The sequence below is a fragment of the Somniosus microcephalus genome, chromosome 14, assembly GCF_052327205.1.
Source record: "Somniosus microcephalus isolate GS21.2 chromosome 14, FLI_Smic_1.0, whole genome shotgun sequence".
Lineage (NCBI taxonomy): Eukaryota > Metazoa > Chordata > Chondrichthyes > Squaliformes > Somniosidae > Somniosus > Somniosus microcephalus.
The window spans coordinates 2,911,302-2,933,118 of NC_141000.1; the positions used below are offsets into that span (position 1 = coordinate 2,911,302).

The following is a 21,817-nucleotide window of genomic DNA, read 5'->3' on the forward strand; positions in this document are numbered from 1 at the left end:
AGGGGTCAGGTATGATGTCCCTGGGCCTGTACACTCTGTCGGGGGTGGGGGTCAGGTATGATGTCCCTGGGCCTGTACACTCTGTCGGGGGGAGGGGGTCAGGTATGATGTCCCTGGGCCTGTACACTCTGTCGGGGGGAGGGGGTCAGGTGTGATGTCCCTGGGCCTGTACACTCTGTCGGGGGTGGGGGTCAGGTATGATGTCCCTGGGCCTGTACGCTCTGTCGGGGGGAGGGGGTCAGGTATGATGTCCCTGGGCCTGTACACTCTGTCGGGGGGAGGGGGTCAGGTATGATGTCCCTGGGCCTGTACACTCTGTCGGGGGGAGGGTCAGGTATGATGTCCCTGGGCCTGTACACTCTGTCCGGGAGGGAGCAGGTATGATGTCCCTGGGCCTGTACACTCTGTCGGGGGGAGGGGTCAGGTATGATGTCCCTGGGCCTGTACACTCTGTCGGGTGGAGGGTCAGGTATGATGTCCCTGGGCCTGTACACTCTGTCGGGGGGAGGGGATCAGGTATGATGTCCCTGGGCCTGTACACTCTGTCGGGGGGAGGGGATCAGGTATGATGTCCCTGGGCCTGTACACTCTGTCAGGGGGAGGGGGTCAGGTATGATGTCGCTGGGCCTGTACACTCTGTCAGGGGGAGGGGGTCAGGTATGATGTCCCTGGGCCTGTACACTCTGTCGGGGGGAGGGGGTCAGGTGTGATGTCCCTGGGCCTGTACACTCTGTCGGGGGGAGCGGGTCAGGTATGATGTCCCTGGGCCTGTACACTCTGTCGGGGGGAGGGGGTCAGGTATGATGTCCCTGGGCCTGTACACTCTTTCGGGGGGAGGGGGTCAGGTATGATGTCCCTGGGCCTGTACACTCTGTCGGGACGAGGGGGTCAGGTATGATGTCCCTGGGCCTGTACACTCTGTCGGGACGAGGGGGTCAGGTATGATGTCCCTGGGCCTGTACACTCTGTCGGGGGGAGGGGGTCAGGTATGATGTCTCTGGGCCTGTACACTCTGTCGGGGGGAGGGGTCAGGTATGATGTCCCTGGGCCTGTACACTCTGTCGGGGGTGGGGGTCAGGTATGATGTCCCTGGGCCTGTACACTCTGTCGGGGGGAGGGGGTCAGGTATGATGTCCCTGGGCCTGTACACTCTGTCGGGGGGAGGGGGTCAGGTATGATGTCCCTGGGCCTGTACACTCTGTCGGGAGGAGGGGGTCAGGTATGATGTCCCTGGGCCTGTACACTCTGTCGGGGGGAGGGGGTCAGGTGTGATGTCCCTGGGCCTGTACACTCTGTCGGGGGTGGGGGTCAGGTATGATGTCCCTGGGCCTGTACACTCTGTCGGGGGGAGGGGGTCAGGTATGATGTCCCTGGGCCTGTACACTCTGTCGGGGGGAGGGGGTCAGGTATGATGTCCCTGGGCCTGTACACTCTGTCGGGGGGAGGGGGGTCAAGTATGATGTCCCTGGGCCTGTACACTCTGTCGGGGGGAGGGGGTCAGGTATGATGTCCCTGGGCCTGTACACTCTGTCGGGGGGAGGGGGTCAGGTATGATGTCCCTGGGCCTGTACACTCTGTCGGGGGGAGGGGGTCAGGTATGATGTCCCTGGGCCTGTACACTCTGTCGGGGGGAGGGGGTCAGGTATGATGTCCCTGGGCCTGTACACTCTGTCGGGGGGAGGGGGTCAGGTATGATGTCCCTGGGCCTGTACACTCTGTCGGGGGGAGGGTCAGGTATGATGTTCCTGGGCCTGTACACTCTGTCGGGAGGTGGGGGTTCAGGTATGATGTCTCTGGGCCTGTACACACTGTCGGGGGGAGGGGGTCAGGTATGATGTCCCTGGGCCTGTACACTCTGTCGGGGGGTGGGGGTCAGGTATGGTGTTCCTGGGCCTGTACACTCTGTCGGGAGGTGGGGGGTCAGGTATGATGTTCCTGGGCCTGTACACTCTGTCGGGAGGTGGGGGGTCAGGTATGATGTCCCTGGGCCTGTACACTCTGTCGGGAGGTGGGGGGTCAGGTATGATGTCCCTGGGCCTGTACACTCAGTCGGGGGGGCGGGGAGGTGGTGGTTGGTGTGGGGTCAGGAATCCCGCGAACGTACCTCCTCTTCGTGCCCTAGTGCTATTGCCAGAAAGACTCCTCAAGAAAGAAAAAATAGTGTGCAGCCATAAATCCTTAGGAGATCAGATCATTCTACAGCCACTGCACGCACTTTGAAACAGTCCACACAGCAAGGCTTTAATGTAACTCAAGCAGAAATATGGCTAAAATGTTTCCAGTCTTTTACCCAAGAGCACTGTGGCGCCCTTTAAATTCGGCTACAACTGGCCGGTTCCCGATCTGCACTGCCCATGGTTTGTGGGCGGGATCAGGATGTCGCAGTAGCAACAGGGGCAGACACCACAATGGAGATAGAGGTCTTGACAATAACATTTTCCTTATTTCTGTTGGGCACCCATCCGCCTGCTTCTGGCGGGAGTTCAGGCCACCTAAATCGAGGTCCTCCTGAAAATCAATGGTTGTGTTTCACGCGTATTAAGTGTAAACAGCAGGACAGTCAGGCAGAAATCACCCCCAATGGACTTGATTAGAAACATTGGGGATTTGGCAGTGAGAAGCTCACCAGTTACTTGGGAAGGTTCTCAGACCCTCATGGTGAGCGGCATTGGTGAACAATCACAAGTTGGTGGTTACATCGGAGCAGGGGTCGGCCATTCAGCCCCTCGAGCCCCTTCTGCCATTCAATTAAATCAGGCCTGATTTGTATCTTATCTCCATTTACCAGCCTTGGTTCCAGATTCCTTAATACACTTGCTGAACAAAAACTGAGCGATCTCAGGTTTTAAAATTTTCAATTGACCCCCAGCCTCAACAGCTTTTTGGGAAAGAGGGTTCCAGATTTCCAGTCCCTCGGGATGTGCTTTCTGGCGGGTTTGTGTGTAGATGCAGGTGTGCAGGAGAAGCCACTGTTAAAGTTGGAACACAAGTACCGTGGTGTTTAACAAATCTGTGCTTCGACTGTCTGCGGCAGGGCCCCAGGATCACTTTCTCTCCCCCCACCAATAGAGGCGGGCACCCCAGCTACCTGCCCGGTTCAAATGTCCTGACCCCAGGATAGGGCGACAGGGTCAGGGGTGTAGTAATGGGCAGGGGGTGTCCGGCCCCTCATATCAGAGAATACAGCACAGAAGGAGGCCATTCGGCCCAGCGTGCCTGTGTCGTCTCTTTAAAAGGGCGATCCAATCAGTCCCACTCCCCTACGCTTTACCCATTGCCCTGCAAATTTTTCCCGTATCTACAGCAACAGAGCAGGGCCGCTGGAAATCAAGGCCACAGTTTTTATCCATCTTTCCAGAGGTGGCAGAGCGGAGCGAGAGCTGAGCGGGGATATAGAGCGCGGGGAGAGCAGGCCCGAGACCAGAAGGAGCGAGAGCTGAGCGGGGATAAAGAGCGTGGCGAGAGCAGGCCCGAGACCAGAAGGAGCGAGAGCTGAGCGGGGATAAAGAGTGCGGCGAGAGCAGGCCCGAGACCAGAAGGAGCGAGAGCTGAGCGGGGATAAAGAGCGCGGTGAGAGCAGGCCCGAGACCAGAAGGAGCGAGAGCTGAGCGGGGATAAAGAGCGCGGCGAGAGCAGGCCCACGACCAGAAGGAGCGAGAGCTGAGCGGGGATAAAGAGCGCGGCGAGAGCAGGCCCGAGACCAGAAGGAGCGAGAGCTGAGCGGGGATAAAGAGTGCGGCGAGAGCAGGCCCGAGACCAGAAGGAGCGAGAGCTGAGCGGGGATAAAGAGCGCGGCGAGAGCTGAGCGGGGATAAAGAGTGCGGCGAGAGCAGGCCCGAGACCAGAAGGAGCGGACCTGAGCGAGAGCGGAGCGAGAGCTGAGCGGGAGCGGAGCTGGGAGCAACTCAACACAGGCAGAATTTGAAAGAGTGGCGTCAGAGTAAAGACCTAAAGTGACGTCAGCACAAGGGAAGGAGCTGATTGGTGAGTAGCTGGCGAGTTTCTTTTAAGTTTTAAGTTTATTTCTGCTAAGTTAGTTAATAGTCTATTAAACTGAAGCATGGCAGGGCACCTTAGTCTCATGGAATGTACATCCTGTGCCAGCAGCAGCAGAATTGTATTCCACCACAATCTGTAACCTCATGGCCCGGCATATCCCTCACTCTACCATTACCACCAAGCCAGGGAACCAACCCTGGTTCAATAAGGAGTGTGGAAGAGCATGCCAGGAGCAGCACCAGGTGTACCTAAAAATGAGGTGCCAACCTGGGGAAGCTGCAACACAGGACTACATGCATGCTAAACAGTGGAAGCAGCAAGCTATAGAGAGGGCTAAGTGATCCCACAATCAACGGATCAGATCGAAGCTCTGCCGTCCTGCCACATCCAGTTGTGAATGGTGGTGGACCATTAAAACAACTAACGGGAGGAGGAGGCTCCATGAATATCCCCATCCTCAGTGATGGTGGAGCCCAGCACATGAGTGCAAAAGACAAGGCTGAAGCATTTGCAACCATCTTCAGCCAGAAGTGCCGAGTGGATGATCCATATTGGCCTCCTCCTGAGGTCCCCACCATCACAGAAGCCAGTCTTCAGCCAATTCAATTCACTCCACGTGATATCAAGAAACGGCTGAGCACACTGGATACAGCAAAGGCTATGGGCCCCGACAACATCCCGGCTATCGTGCTGAAGACTTGTGCTCCAGAACTGGCCGCGCCTCTGGCCAAGCTGTTCCAGTACAGCTACAACACTGGCATCTATCCGACAATGTGGAAAACTGCCCAGGTATGTCCTGTCCACGAAAAGCAGGACAAATCTAATCCGGCCAATTACCGCCCCATTAGCCTACTCTCAATCATCAGCAAAGTGATGGAAGGTGTCATCGACAGTGCTATCAAGCTGCACTTACTCACCAATAACCTGCTCACTGATGCTCAGTTTGGGTTCTGCCAAGACCACTCGGCTCCCGACCTCATTACATCCTTGGTCCAAACATGGACAAAGGAGCTGAATTCCAGAGGTGAGGTGAGAGTGACTGCCCTAGACATCAAGGCAGCATTTGACCGAGTGTGGCATCAAGGAGCCCGAGTAAAACTGAAGTCAATGGGAATCGGGGGGAAAACTCTCCACTGGCTGGAGTCATACCTAGCACAAAGGAAGATGGTTGTGGTGGTTGAAGGTCAATCATCACAGCCCCAGGACATCGCTGCAGGGGTTCCTCAGGGCAGTGTCCTAGGCCCAACCATCTTCAGCTGCTTCATCAATGACCTTCCCTCCAACATAAGGTCAGAAATGGGGGTGTTCGCTGATGACTGCACAGTGTACAGTGCCATTCACAACTCCTCAGATAATGAAGCAATCCATGCCCACATGCAACAAGACCTGGACGACTTCCAACAAGCGAGAGCCTAACCACTGCCTCTTGACATTCAACGGCATTACCATCACCGAATCCCCCACCATCCTGGGGGGTCACCATTGACCAGAAAATTAACTGGACCAGCCACATAAATACTGTGGCAACAAGAGCAGGTCAGAGGCTAGGTATTCTGCGGCGAGTGTCTCACCTTCTAACTCACCAAAGCCTTTCCACCATCTACAAGGCACAAGTAAGGAGTGTGATGGAATACTCTGCACTTGCCTGGATGAGTGCAGCTCCAACAACACTCAGGAAGCTCGACACCATCCAGGACAAAACAGCCCGCTTGATTGGCACCCCATCCACCATCTTAAACATTCACTCCCTCCACCACCAGCGTACCGTGGCTGCAGTGTGTACCATCTACAAGATGCACTGCAGCAACTCGCCAAGGCTTCTTCGGCAGCACCTCCCAAACCCGCGGCCTCTACCACCTAGAAGGACAAGGGCAGCAGGCGCATGGGAACACCACCACCTCCAAGTTCCCCTCCAAGTCACACACCATCCTGACTTGGAAGTATATCGCCGATCCTTCATTGTCGCTGGGTCAAAATCCTGGAACTCCCTCCCTAACAACACTGTGGGAGTACCTTCACCACACGGACTGCAGCGGTTCAAGAAGACCCTTCTCAAGGGCAACTAGGGATGGGCAATAAATGCTGACCTTGCCAGCGGTGCCCACATCCCATAAACTAATAAACAAAAAGTGAGATATCCAGGACGCTTCCCGTGTCATGGACAACCACATGTGCAGGATGTGTCGTCAGCAGGAGGAGTTCGATCTCCGGGTTTCGGAGCTTGAGCAGCAGCTGGCGTCACTGCGGTGCATCCGTGAGGCTGAGATCTACGTGGATAGCATGTTTCAGGAGGTGGTCATCCCGCAGCTCAGAGTGTGCAGGTAAAGAGGCAATGGGTGACCGCCAAACAAAGAAGGAGGACCAGGCAGGTAGTGCAGGAGTCCCCTGAGTGCATCTCACTCTCCAACCGGTATTGAATACTGGTGAGGACGATGGTTCCTCTGGGGAGTACAACCAGAGCCTAGTCCATGGCACCACAGGTGGCTCAGCTGTACAGGGTGGTGGAGGGAGATCGGGAAAGCAATAGTGATCGGGGATTCAATAGTTAGGGGAACAGACAGGCTTTTCTGCAGCCGCAGATGTGATTCCAGGATGGTATGTTGCCTCCCTGGTGCCAGGGTCAAGGATGTCACTTAGTGGCTGCAGAACATTCTGAGGGGGGAGGGTGAACAGCCGGAGGTCGTGGTCCATATTGGTACCAATGACATAGGTAGAAAGAGGGATGAGGTCCTGCAGGCAGATTTCAGGGAGCTAGGAAAGAGATTAAAAAGCAGGACCTTAAAGGTAATAATCTCCGGATTACTCCCGGTGCCACGCGTTAGTGAGTATAGAAATAGGAGGATAGAGCAGATGAATGCGTGGCTGGAGAGATGGTGCAGAAGGGAGAGCTTTAGATTCCTGAGGCATTGGGACTTGTTCTGGGGGAGGTGGGACCTGTACAGGCCGGACGGGTTGCACCTCAACAGAGCCGGGACCAATGTCCTCGCGGGGGCAGGGGTGGAGGTTGGGGGGGGGGGAGTGGTGGCGGCGGTTGCTAGTGCTGTTGGGGAGGGTTTAAACTAATTTGGCAGGGGGGTTTGCATCAGAATGTAGCATTAGAAAGGAGAAACACAGTGCACAATGGATTGGGAGAGACAGATAGCACTAGAGTAAGAAATAGTACGTTATTAGGTGGGGTCAGACTAAGAGAGAATACAAGAAGGTCTAAGTCAGGTTTACAGTGCATGTGTGTAAATGCACGAAGCATGGTAAAAAAGGTTGGTGACCTGCAGGCGTAAATCGCCACATGGGAATATGATGTCATGGCGATAATGGCGACCTGGCTCAATAAAGGGCAGGATTGGGTACTAAATATTCCTGGATATAAGGTGTTCAGGAAAGATAGGGAATGAAAGAAGGGAGGTGAGGTGGCAGTATTGATTAAGGAGAATATTACAATGCTGGAGAGAGAGGGTGTCCTGGAGGGGGCAAGGACAGAATCTATATGGTTAGAGTTAAGAAACAAAAGAGGTGCCATTACACTACTCGGTGTATTCTATAGGCCAGCAACTAGTGGGAAGGATATAGAGGAGCAAATCTGCAGGGAAATTACAGAGAGGTGCAAGAACTATAGAGTAGTAATAATGGGGGACTTGAACTATCCTAATATAGACTGGGATAGTAATAGTGTAAAGGGCAGAGAGAGGGAAGAATTTCTGAAGTGTGTTACTAAAATAACAGTAATGAAGAAAGTAATGGCACTAAAGAGTGACAAAATCCCAGGGCCAGATGGTTTCCATCCCAGGGTTTAAAGGAAGTAGGTGAGCACATTGCAGATGCCCTAACTATAATCTTCCAAAGTTCTCTCGATTCAGGAACCGTTCCTTTAGATTGGAAAATTGCGTATGTCACTCCGCTATTTAAAAATGGTGAGAGAGGGAAACCAGGGAATTATAGACCAGTTAGCTGAACATCTGTTGTGGGGTAATTGTTAGAGTCTATAATTAAGGATAGGGTGACTGAACACCTTGAAGATTTTCAGTTGATCAGAGAGAGTCATCATGGATTTGTGAAAGGCAGGTCATGCCTGACAAACCTGATTGAATTTTTTGAAGAGGTGACTAAAGTAGTGGAGAGGGGAATGTGTGGATGTTATTTATATGGATTTACAGAGGCATTTGATAAAGTCCCACATAAGAGATTATTAACTAAGATAGAAGCCCACGGAATTGAGGGCAAATTATTGACCTGGTTAGGAAATTGGCTTAGCGGCAGGAGATGGGCAGTAGGGATAATGGGCAGGTACTCAGATTGGCAGGAGGTGACTAGTGGTGTCCCGCAGGGATCTGTGTTGGGGCCTCAACTATTCACAGTATTAATTAACGACTTAGATGATGGCATAGAAATTTGCCGATGACACAAAGATAGGTGGAATTGTAGGCAGTGTAGATGGAAGCATAAAATTACAAAGGGATATTGACAGATTAAATGAATGGGCAAAACTGTGGCAAATGGATTTCAATGCAGGCAAATGTGAGGTCATCCACTTTGGACCTAAAAAGGATAGAACAGGGTACTTCCTAAATGGTGAAAGGCTAAAAACAGTGGAGGTCCAGAGAGACTTGGGGGTCCAGGTACATAGATCCATTAAAAGGTCAGGAACAGGTACAGAAAATAATCAGAAAGGCTAATGGAATGCTGGCCTTTATATCTCGAGGACTAGAATACAAGGGGTAGAAGTTATGCCGCAGCTGTACAAAACCCTGGTTAGACCACACCTGGAGCACTGTGAGCAGTTCTGGGCACCACACCTTAGGAACGATATATTGGTCTTGGAGGGAGTGCAGCATAGGATGACGAAAGAGATAGAGAGTAAGATGAAGCAGAAAAAGGGGGCATATGACAGATGTCAGGTTGAGAATACAAGTGAGAACCAGGCTGAATATAGGAAGTTCAGAAGGGAAGTGAAAGAGGAAATAAGAGGGTCAAAGAGAGAGTATGAGAATAGACCAGCAGCTAACATAAAAGGGAATCCAAAAGTCTTCTATAGGCATATAAATAGTAAACGGGTAATAAGAGGAGAGGTAGGGCCGATTAGGGACCAAAAAGGAGACCTGCGCATGTAGGCAGAGGGCGTGGCTGAGGTACTAAATGAGTACTTTGCATCTGTCTTTACCAAGGAAGAAGATGCTGCCAAAGTCATAGTGAAAGAGGAGGTAGTGGAGATACTGGATGAGATAAAAATTGATAAAGAGGAGGTTGTGGCGGTACCACTGGTTGTCCCTTACATTGAGATTCATAATTCCCTTTAACTTACCTTACTGTATGTGTCTGTTACTATACTCAGGCTTCTCTCCTGTACTCTGCGTCATGACGTCATGACGTCAGAGCTCGGAACCTTCCAACAGTAGAGCTCGGAACCTGCTGGCAGTTGAGCTCGGAACCTGCTGGCAGTTGAGCTGGGAAGCTTCTAGTTAGTCCTCATGGTGTCCCAGCTGGGGAAAGACCTACACCACGGTGCTCCTACAGTCAGCCATCTTACCTGCTACCTTACCTGTTGTATTTAACCTGTTCCTGTAAATAAACAACTTATTTATAGTTCGTCGAAGTCGAACTCAATTATTTAGTGGCGATGCACACGAATCGCTACATTGGTGACCCAACGACCTGAGTACGGGAGCTCATCAATTCCAACACTACAATTGGTGAACCCGTATCCGTGAACGATTTTCACGGTAGCAACGCGCGCCTGAACCTCGTCTTCCCACAAGACGACCGACGCACAACCGACGAACAACCACGGAACAGCAACCGCCTAACACCGATTCCTCCAAAGGCGACCCTGTCTTTGCGAACGTATTCGCAAGGTAAGCGCAGCCTGGAGCAGATCCCGTTTGACACGGACAAAACTCAACCGGACCCCGTTTTTTTGTGAGCAATTTTCACAAAAGAAGCACGCCATGGAAGCACCAACCGTTTTGCTGTCGCTGCCGCAATCCAGGGAGCCACAGTCTCCCTCGTGCTTTATAAAGGTAGAAGCCCCGTTCGACGAGAACATCAATGCGGCGCTGACCACGCACTTGCTTACGGTCCCCATACTCGTCTTTCCTACCGCCACACGGATTGTCCGCCTCTACGTCCAAAGCAACAGCAAGTATACATCTCTCCAAGCGCGGGGTACAGCATGTTCGGGCACACAAGATTGGAGCGCGCCCTGCGGGGATACCACGAGGACTCACCCCCACGAAACACGAGGACACACTCCTCGCGCACGAGGACCCATCCCTCGCGAACCACGAGGACCTATCCCTCGTGAAAAACGAAGACTCCTTCCCTGCCGACGACGCACCAGCCCGTCATCCTGCTGGTTGTGTTACCTACTACAAGTTTTGGCACGAACAAAAAGCGTTGCCGCCCTCACGGCTGTTTTCTCCTAAATCTACAACAGTTACAAGTGTTGCCGCCCTCCAGGCAGAGTTTACCCCTCCCAAAAGCAACAACAACCTGGATCGTTGCCGCCCTTTCTCCAGTTTTCCCTTTAACAAACGCAAACCTCTACTGACGCTGCAAACATCGAGGACGGGTCCAACGGGCATCCCGCGGCCGCGATCAGCCAGGTGAAAGTTGCTGGCCTCACCGATCACTGATCAACGCAGCAACTCTTCACCCTCTGTTGTGTTATCGTCGTAGCACTATGGCACGCACCGCTCCGTGCGTTCCAGCCTCCCGAAGGTTTCGCTCACCTGTCGGCGAGTTCACCGACCTCGCCTGTCAAGTCCTTCTGGATCGCTTGTTTGGCGTTCCTGCAGAGTTCGTCGGAACAAGGACTTGTTTCAAATCAACAGAGACATCGCCCGCGTCCGCCCAACCTGCCCATCACTCTGACAAGGCCTGCTGTTTCGCACGTCTCCACGGTCCTTCGCCTGACGGATACGCTTTATTCGCCATGACGCACGTAAGGATCCGCTCACGAGCAGCATCTTCAGGCCTCGCCTACCAAGTCGAGACAGCACGACCGTCGTGACCACCAGCTCGTCAGACCATCTCATCCTTGGACTTTCGTTAAAGCGAATTCTGGGGGGGCCTATGTGGCGGTACCACTGGTTGTCCCTTACATTGAGATTCATAATTCCCTTTAACTTACCTTACTGTATGTGTCTGTTACTATACTCAGGCTTCTCTCCTGTACTCTGCGTCATGACGTCAGAGCTCGGAACCTTCCAACAGTAGAGCTCGGAACCTGCTGGCAGTTGAGCTCGGAACCTGCTGGCAGTTGAGCTGGGAAACTTCTAGTTAGTCCTTGTGGTGTCCCGGCTGGGGAAAGACCTACACCACGGTGCTCCTACAGTCAGCCATCTTACCTGCTACCTTACCTGTTGTATTTAACCTGTTCCTGTAAATAAACAACTTATTTATAGTTCGTCGAAGTCGAACTCGATTATTTAGTGGCGATGCACACTAGAAAGGCTGGCTGTACTTAAAGTAGATGAGTCACCAGGACTGGATGGGATGCATCCTAGGATGCTGAGGGAAGTAAAGGTGGAAATTGCGGAGGTACTGGCCATAATCTTCCAATCCACCTTAGATACAGGGGTGGTGCCAGAGGGCTGGAGAATTGCAAATGTTACACCATTGTTCAAAAAAGGGTGTTAGGATAAACCCAGCAACTACAGGTCAGTCAGTTTAACCTCGGTAGTGGGGAAGCTTTTAGAAACTATAATCCAGGACAAAATTAACAGTCACTTGGACAAGTGTGGATTAATTAAGGAAAGCCAGCATGGACTTGTTAAAGGCAAATCATGCTTAACTAACTTGATTGAATTTTTTGATGAGGTAACAGAGAGGGTTGATGAGGGCAATGCGGTTGATGTAATGTACATGGATTTCCAAAAGGCGTTTGATAAAGTGCCACATAATAGGCTTGCCAGCAAAGTTGAAGCCCATGGAATAAAAGGGACAGTGGAAGCATGGATATGAAATTGGCTAAGTGACAGGAATCAGAGAGTAGTGATGAACGGTTGTTTATCGGACTGGAGGAAGGTATACAGTGGTGTTCCCCAGGGGTGGTACTAGGACCACTGCTTTTCTTGATATATATTAATGATTTGGACGTGGGTGTATAGGGCACAATTTCAAAATTTGTGGATGACACAAAACTTGGAAGTATAGTGAACAGTGAGGAGGATAGTGATGGACTTCAAGAGGACATAGACAGGCTGGTGGAATGGGTGGACACGTGACAGATGAAATTTAATGCAGAAAAGTGCGAAGTGATACATTTTGGTAGGAAGAACGAGGAGAGGCAATATAAACTAAAGGGTACAATCCTAAAGGGGGTGCATGAACAGAGAGACCTGGGGGTATATGTGCACAAATCGTTGAAGGTGGCGGGGCAGGTTGAGAAAGTGGTTAAAAAAGCTTATAGGATCCTGGGCTTCATATATAGAGGCATAGAGTACAAAAGCAAGGAAGTTATGATGAACCTTTATAAAACACTGGTTCGGCCTCAACTGGAGTATTGTGTCCAATTCTGGGCACCGCACTTTAGGAAGGATGTGAAGGCCTTAGAGAGGGTGCAGAAAAGATTTACTAGAATGGTTCCAGGGATCAGGGACTTCAGTTACGTGGTTAGACTGGAGAGGCTGGGGTTGTTCCCCTTAGAGCAGAGAAGATTGAGAGGAGATTTGATAGAGTTGTTCAAAATGATGAGGAGTCTAGACAGAATATATAGAGAGAAACTGTTCCCATTGGCGGAATGGTTGAGAACCAGAAGACACAGATTTAAGGTGATTGGCAAAAGGTCCAAAGGCGACATGAGGAAAAACTTTTTTACCAGTGAGTGGTTAGGATCTGGAATGCACTGCCTGAGAGGGTGGTGGAGGCAGATTCAATCGTGGCTTTCAAAAGGGAGTTGGATAAGTACCTAAAGGAAAAAAAATTGCAGGGCTACGGAGAAAGGGCGGGAGAGTGGGACTGGCTGAAGTGATCTTGCAGAGAGCCGGCACGGGCTCGACAGGCCGAATGGCCTCCTTCTGTGCTGTAACCATTCTATGATTGATTTTCTTTTCTTTCCCCCATAGCCTGTCTCCACTGGCCCCTCCCTTTACATTCAAGCAACACTCTCCCTTCCCCTCCCGTTTCTTACTTGAAACATACTGATTTATAACCTCATATCAAAGCCAAATAACACTCCAGACAATTGCTGGTCTGTTTCTAATCTCTAATCTCACTTGAGACTTTGCATTCACCATCTAAAGTAGGTAATTTGCTTGCACCTGCATTGTGCCTTTATTACTTTCTCTATGGTTTTCACTTAACAAGAAGGAGGCCCCAGGTGGCAGGTATTACCCAGAGATCTCCAACTCAATAGGTGATGAGTAAGTGTTTTGGCTAACAAGTCCCCGCTGGAGCCTATTGTTTGGAACCCAGGTAGGCAGGAATAAACCTTTCTCTTCGTAATAATAACAGGATTCTGGAAGGTGGACGATTTACTGGGCGTGAGCAGTCCTAGGAACAGAAGTAGGCAAGTATGAGCTGATCAAAGAGTGCTGGTATGGATTTGTGAAGGGTGGGTTAGGTCTGACTAATCTAGTTGAATTTTTTGAGGACGCCACCTAACATAGATGAGGATAGATGAGTGTCTATGAGCATTGTCTATATGGACTTCCAGAAGCCATTTGATAATATTCTGCAATAGAAAGGCAAATGGTGAAAGACTAGGAACTGTGGAAGACCAAAGAGATTAGGGTGTCCAGGTGCACAAATCACTAAAAGCTAGTGCTTAGGTACAAAAACAATCAAAAATACTTATGAAATATCTCAAGGGCATTGAACCATCAGAAAAGGTGCCACATAAAAGGTTACTGCATAAGATAAGAGCTCACGGAGTTGGGGGTAATATACTAGCATGGATAGAGAATTTGGCTAACTAACAGAAAGCAGAGAGTTGGGATAAATGGGTCATTTTCCGGTTTGCAAACGGTAACTAGTGGGGTGCCACAGGGATCAGTGCTGGGGCCTCAACTATTTACAATCTACATTAATGACTTGGATGAAGGGACCGAGTGTAATGTAGCCAAGTTTGCGGATGATACAAAGATGGGTGGGAAAGCAAGTTGTGCAGAGGACTCAAAGAACCTGCAAAGGGATATAGACAGGCTAGGTGAGTGGGCAAACACTTGGCAGATGGAGAAAGTGCGAGGTTATACACTTTGGCAGGAAAAATAAAAAAGCAAATTATTATTTAAATGGAGAGAGATTACAAAATGCTACAGTTCAGAGGGACCTGGGGGTTCTTGTGCATGAAACACAAAAAGTTAGCATGCAGGCACAGCAAGTAATCAAAAAGGCAAATGGAATGTTGGCCTTTATTTTAAGGGGGTTGGAGTATAAAAGCAGGGAAGTCCTGCTACAACTGTACAAGGTATTGGTGAGACCACACCTGGAGTACTGCGTACAGTTTTGGTCTCCTTATTTAAGGAAGGATATACTTGCATTGGAGGCAGTTCAGAGAAGGTTCACTAGGTTAATTCCAGAGATGAGGGGGTTGACTATGAGGAAAGGTTGAGCAGGCTGGGCCTATACTCACTGGAATTTAGGAGAATGAGAGGTGATCTTATTGAAACATATAAGATACTGAGGGGGCTCGACAAGGTAGATGCAGAGAGGATGTTTCCCCTCGTGGGGAAATCTAGAACGCAGGGACACAGTTTTAGAATAAAGGGTCGCCCTTTTAGAACTGAGATGAGGAGAAATTTCATCTCTCAGAGGGTCGTAAATCTGTGGAATTCTCTGCCCCAGAGAGCTGTGGAGGCTGGGTCATTAAATACATTTAAGGTGGAGATAGACACATTTTTACAAGATAAGGGAGTGAAGGGTTATGGGGAGCGGGCAGGGAAGTGGCTTTGAGCCCAAGATCAGCCATGATCTTATTGAATGGCAGAGCAGGCTCGAGGGGCCAAGTGGCCTATTCCTGCTCCCATTTCTTATGCTCTTAAACAGAGGTCCCATCTATCCTTGCAAACTACCTTCCCATCACCAACTTCTCTTTCCTCTCCTAGGTTCTTGAACATGTTGTCACCTCCCAAATCCATTCTGCAATTTAATGTTTGAATCTTTCGAAATCAGGTTTCCGCCGCCACTACCACAGCACTGAAACTAAACAAATGACATCCTCTGTGACTGTGACCGTGACCATGCTGCACTATCTCTCCTCGACCTCTCTACAACCTTCAACACAGCTGACCATACCATCTACCTCCAATGCTTCTCCTCCATTGTCCATCGCAGTGGGACTGTCCTCACCTTTTTTTTATTAGTTTATGGGAGTCGCTGGCAAGGCCAGCATTGATTGCCCATCCCTACTTGCCCTTGAGAAGGTGGTAGTGGGCCGCCTTCTTGAACTGCTGACAATCCGTGTGGTGAAGGTACTCCCACAGTGCTGTTAAGGAGGGAGATCCAGGATTTTGGCCCAACGACAATATACTTCTAAGTCAGGATGGTGTGTGACTTGGAGGTGGTGGTGTTCCCATGAGCCTGTTGCCCTTGTCCTAGGTGGAAGAGGTCGCGGGTTTGGGAGGTGCTGCCGAAGAAGCCTTGGCGAGTTGCTGCAGTGCATCTTGTAGATGGTACACACTGCAGCCACAGTACGCCGGTGGTGGAGGAAGTGCCAATCAAATGGGTTGCTTTGTCCTGGATGGTGTCGAGCTTCTATGATTGTGGTTGGAGTTGAACTCATCGCACACCTTACTTGATGGTGGAAAGGCTTTGGGGAGAACACCTCGACTCTGACCTGCTCTTGTTGCCACAGTATTGATGTGGCTGGTCCAATTAGGTTTCTGGTCAATGGTGACCCCCAAGGATGTTAATACCATTGAATGTCAAGGGGCAGTGGTTAGACTTTCACTTGTTGGAGATTGTCATTGGCACTTGTGTGGCACAAATTGCATGCGGGCATTATCTGAGGAGTTGTGAATGGTGCTGAACACTGTGCAGTCATCAGCAAACATCCCCATTTGGAGGGAAGGTCATTGATGAAGCAGCTCTGATGATTGACATCATTTCAGAGGGCAGTTTAGAGTCAACCACACTGGGTCTGGAGTCACCTATAGGCCAGGTAAGGACAGTAGATTTCCTTCCCTGGTTTTTTTCAACAATCTGGTAGTTTCATGGTCACCATTACTGATACTAGCTTTTTATTCCAGATTTTATTTAATTAACTGAATTTAAATTCCCCAGCTGCTATGGGGGGATTTGAACTCATGTCTCTGGATCATTAGTTTAGACTTCTGGATTATTAGCCCAGTGACATTCCCACTACGCTACCATTCCCACTATCTAATTCTGCTCTTATCTATTCAATTGTAGCCAGCGTATCTTCTGCAATGGCTTCTCTTCCCAGCCCCTATACTTTTGCCTCCAGAGTCCTCCAAGGATCTATCTTCCACCACCTCCTCCCAAAAAAATCTACATGCTGCCCCTTGGTGGCATCACCTGCAGACAAGAGGTTAGCTTCCACAGGTACACTGATGACACCCAGCTCTGCCTCTCTCGACCCCTCCACTGCCCCGTGCTGTCAGACTGCTTGTCTGATATCCAGTCTTGGATGAGCTGCAATTTCCTCCAGTTAAACATTGCGAAGACTGAAGCCATTGTCTTTATCCCCCACCACAAACTCTGTTCCATAGCTACTGATTTCATAACTCCCTTCCCGATCATTGTCGCAGGCTAAATCAGACTGTTGGCAATCTAAGCATTCTATACGATCCCAAGCTGAGGTCCGCCCCCATAACCTCTCTGTTACAAAGACTTCTTAATTATACCTCTGTAATATCGCCGGTCTCCGCCCCTGCCTCAGCTCATCCGCTGCTGAAATCCTCATTCATGATTTTGTTACCTCCAGATTTGACTATTCCAATGCTCTCCTGGTCGGCCTCTCATCTTCCACCCTCCATAAATTTCAGCTCATCCAAAACTCAGCTACCCATAACCTAACTCGCACCAAGTCCCAGTCACCCATCACCCCTGTGCTCACTGACCTGCATTAGGGCCCAGTCCGGCAATGCATCAATTTTAAATTCTCATGTTTAAAACCCTTTATGGTGCCCTCCCTGCCTCTATAACCTTCTCCAGCCCTATAACCCCCACCCCAAACTCTCTGTTCCTCTGACTCTGGCTTCTTGTGCATCTCGTCCTCCCTTTGCTCCTCCCTTGGCAGCTGTGCCTTCAGCCGTCTAAGCCCCATGCACTGGAATTCCCTCTTGAAACCTTTCCGCCACTCCACCTCCGTCTTCCTTAAAACCCCCCTCTTTGACCAAGCTTTTACTTTCCTCTCCTAATATCATCTTCTTTTTCTCGGCATCCAAGGTTGTCTGGGACGCTTTCCACATTTTTTTTAATTTTTTTTTTTAAGCTGCTATATAATTGCAAGTTGTTGTGACAGCGAGCAGCAAGGTTCCCAGTTCAATTCCCTGCTCTGTGCCGAGTTCTCTGCTGTCAGCCGGGACAGTAATGACATCACAGCTGAGCAAATCCTATTCTGACCCAACATTCATTCTCCCCGGTGTCCTGTCCAATATTTACCCCTCAACCAACGTCACTGAAACAGATGATCTGGTCATGTATCACATTGCTGTTTGTGCTGTGCGCAAATTGGCTGCTGCGTTTCTTACATTACAACAGTGACTACACTTCAAAAATGTACTTCATTGGCTGTAAAGACCTTTGGGACGTCCTGAGGTCATGAAAGGTGCTATATAAATGCAAGTCTTTTTTTCATTTTGTATATGAGCTTTATCTCGCCACGGAATGTGTCTGATCAAATATTATACCTGCTAATGTGCAAACCCAATTCTAGAGTCAAATCAGCACTAGGCTCTGTGCCGAGTTCTCCATGCCAAATTCCATTGCCCAGTTTAGCAGCACCCTGCTCCCAATAACTGGCCTCTAGTACAGTGTGAGTGGCACTGACTGACCCTTCAGCTTTATCTTGCTACAAGTTTGCCCAAGTTGGAAAGTGCCAATCTTCTACTCGATATCTTACTGTAATGGTACAGCCAAAACCTGGTACTCCGATGGGTTAAAAGCTACATTCCTGCTGGACCAGTGTGCCAACCTGCTCCACATCTTATACTAATAGATGTAGCAGCCAATTTGAACACAGCACAAACAGCAATGTGATACATGACCAGATCATCTGTTTCAGTGACGTTGGTTGAGCGGTAAATATTGCACAGGACACCGGGGAGAATGAATGTTGGGTCAGAATAGGATTTGCTCAGCTGTGATGTCATTACTATCCCAGCTGACAGCAGAGAACTCGGCACAGAGCCTAGTGCTGATTTGACTCTAGAATTGGGTTTGCACATTAGCAGGTATAATATTTGATCAGACACATTCTGTGGCGAGATAAAGCTCATATACAAAATGAAAAAAAGACTTGCATTTATATGAGTGCGAGTCAGCAGAGAGTGCTGTGAGTTTGGGTAAGTGTGAGAGTTCTTTAATTGTTATTTCTCTTTAAATCATTCTTGATAAGATTACTTAAGCAGTTTAAGTAAAGGGGAAAAGTTAAATATTTGGGATTCTGTTGGTTTAAGAGTAAAACAAGGTTACACTGCAGTAGGAGTAAATTGGCACAGCATGCAGTGGAAACCAGTTTTCTAACCAATCAGCAGGGGTGACTCATTTGGCTGTAAACAAACAAACAGTATAAAAAGACCAGGCTAGTGCGAGCAAGCACTGAGTGTGAGTCAGCAGAGAGTGCTGTGAGTTTGGGTAAGTGTGTGAGTTAGGGTAAGTGGGGCGTTAGGTGCTCTTTTCAAACTTTAACTCTGTGGGTTGTAGTTAATAAGGCCTTTCTGGTGCAGAGTGACTGTTGGTAAACCATTTAACTGGTGTAATTAGAGGGATTGATTTAAATTAAATCCAATTAATTAAAGGGGATACTAGCATCTATAATCGGGCAGAGGGTGTCCATAACTAACAATAACAAATTTAATTAATTACATAGAATGGAGCAGGTGATGTGTTACTGTTGCGAGATGTGGGAGCCGGTGAATCCCATTGAGGCTCACGGTGATTACATCTGTGACAAGTGTCTGCTGCTACAGGAACTCCAGCTCCGTGTTGATGAGCTGGAGTCTGAGCTTCAGACACTGCGACACATCAGGGAGGGGGAGAAGTACCTGGACTCTGTGTATCAGGAGGTGATCACACCTATGAAGTTAATTAATTCAGATGTAGCCCATGGTCAGGGACAGGACGGTGTGACCAAAAGTGAGGCAGGTACGGGGATCCAGGACGTAGAGCTGGAGGAGCCGCAGCCCTTGCTCTTGTCCAGCAGGTTCGAGGTTCTTACTCCCTGTGGGGACGGGAGCAGGAACTGCAGGGAGGATGAGCAACCTGGCCACAGCACCGTGGAATGGGGGGCCATTCAAGAGGGGGGAGTAACTAGAAATGTTGTAGTGGTAGGGGATAGTATTATTCGGGGGATAGATAGAGTTCTCTGCAGCCGAGAGCGAGAGTCCCGAAGGCTGTGTTGCCTACCCGGTGCCAGGGTTAAGGACACCTCCTCTGGGCTGGAAAGAAACTTGCAGTGGGAGGGGGTGGATCCAGTTGTCGTGGTCCATGTTGGTACAAACGACGTAGATAGGACTAGGAAGCCGGTTCTGTTAAAGGAGTATGAACAGCTAGGGGTCAAATTAAAAAACAGAACCTCAAGGGTAATAATCTCTGGATTATTACCTGAGCCACGAGCGAATTTGGCTAGGACAAATAAAATTAGAGAGTTAAATGCGTGGCTCAAAGACTGGTGTGGGAGAAATGGGTTTTGCTTCCTGGGACACTGGCACCAGTACTGGGGCAGGAGGGAGCTGTTCCATTGGGACGGGCTTCACTTGGCCAGTGCTGGGACTAGAGTCCTGGCGGATCATATAACTAGGGCTGTAGAGAGGGCTTTAAACTAACTAGTGGGGGGGAGGTTCCTAGAGAGCAAATAATAAAAATGACAACAGAGAAGGTCATAGACTTAGGTAGCAGTGGGGAAATTAAAAACCAGAGCATGTCAGGAAGGGGCAGAAGGTATGGAGTAAAAGGTGAAGTAATAAAAAGGGCAAAAGCAGGAACTAAGTGTCACAAAACATATTTGAAAGTTCTCTATCTGAATACACGTAGCATTCATAACAAAATAGATGAGTTAATGGCACAAATAACTACATATGGGTATGATCTTGTGGCCATTACAGAAACATGGCTGCAGGGTTCTTATGTTCATTAATAACTAGACATTCTTATTATGAACACAGCTAGCTTCTAGCTAGCTATTTATTCAGTACACGTTCTCTAGGTACAGTATCTGTAGAGATGCAGCATGTGTGCTCCTGTGTGCAGGCTGCCATCTTGACTGCTGCCTTATGGGTAGCCTAGTGCCTCATGGGTAATGTAGTCTTAATATACCTACAGCTGGGTAGTGTAGTCTTATACATACAGCTACATACAGCTCTACGGCTCCACCTAGTGTCCACTATAGAATGACATGTTATTGATCATTACATCCCCCTTTCTTTGAGGTTTAACAAAATCAATATCAATCAACTTTCAAGAAAACAATAAAGATAATATCAGTAACACTTTTGTTAGTGCTCTATAAACATAAACATTTTCAAAACAGTCAACACATTTTCAAAGCTTTACATTGTACTCAAAGATTAAGTCTATCAGGCTCTTTTACTTCACGTGTGGATCTTCTCAACACGGGTAAGTCTGATGTGTCTTCATGAGATTGTTCTGGTGGTGAATGACAAGATGCAGTTGCGGCATTGTCATCAATCTGGTCTTGAATAGTCTCTTGTGTTTTTAGGAGGGAACGGCGGTTCCTCCTGAGAATCTGTCCTTCCTCAGTTCTAACAGTGTATGACCTTGGTCCTACTTCCTCAAGAACTGTAGCTTTCCTGTTCCATGCATCTGGATCCTCAATCCTGACAACATCATCCCTTGTCAATGGTTTTAGAGTTTTGGATGACTTGTCATAGTATGATTTCTGTTTCAGCTTTAACAGTTGAAGTCTCTGTCTCAGTTCCTTACTTTGCTGTTCGTTTGCACAGCAGGGTAGCGTGGTGCACAACTTGCGACCCATTAGTAGTTCAGCAGGTGAAGAACCACAGTCTAAAGGTGAGGCTCGGTAGCTCAGCAGGGCGAGATAAGGATCAGACTTGCTTTCTGTCGCTTTCTTCATGGAGAAACTAGGCTTTTTGAAGACATGGATACCCTTTGGCCTTTTCATCCTTGATGGGCTCTCTGCTTCATCACCTGAGTCATCTGGTCTGCTTATGGCATAGTTTATACGGTAGACTCTTTTGACCAGTTCTAAGTCTTCACAAGCTTTGTCACCTAGTATCAAATCAAGTCTTTCAGCCACAACAGAAAACATGAGATGATGCACTTTGTCTTTGACTGTCACTTTAAGTCTGCATACACCTAAGCCATCTATTTTCTGTCCATTATAGCTCTTCAGTAGTACTGACTTTTTCTATATTTTGGGCTTTTCTTTCATATTTTTTATGTCACTCATACTGATTAAGTTTGCTTTTGCCCCAGTGTCCAGTTTCAATGTAACTAATGCTCCATTTATCTGCAGTGGGATCATCCATTTGTCCTCTTTTACTGCATTAACTTTATGTTCAGCATTGTCTATTTCTGAGGGCTGCACATTTACTGTATCTTTTTTGATATCGTCACATGACACCATTCCTACAAAAAATGTCTCACTTAAATCAGTGTCCTCAATCACATTAACTTGTTGCCCTTTCGTTGTTTTTACTTTTGAAAAGCATTGTTTGGC

The 21,817-nt window shown here is 48.9% G+C and overlaps 2 protein-coding genes across 2 annotated transcripts in view; both read left to right on the forward strand.

Moving 5' to 3' along the window:
* Positions 1-21,817, forward strand: part of mcf2la (mcf.2 cell line derived transforming sequence-like a) — a 581,983-nt gene that overhangs the window by 141,979 nt on the left and 418,187 nt on the right. The gene's annotated exons all lie outside the window — the stretch shown is intronic.
* Positions 1-21,817, forward strand: part of LOC147107264 (glutathione hydrolase 1 proenzyme-like) — a 176,947-nt gene that overhangs the window by 51,233 nt on the left and 103,897 nt on the right. The window lies entirely within an intron of this gene.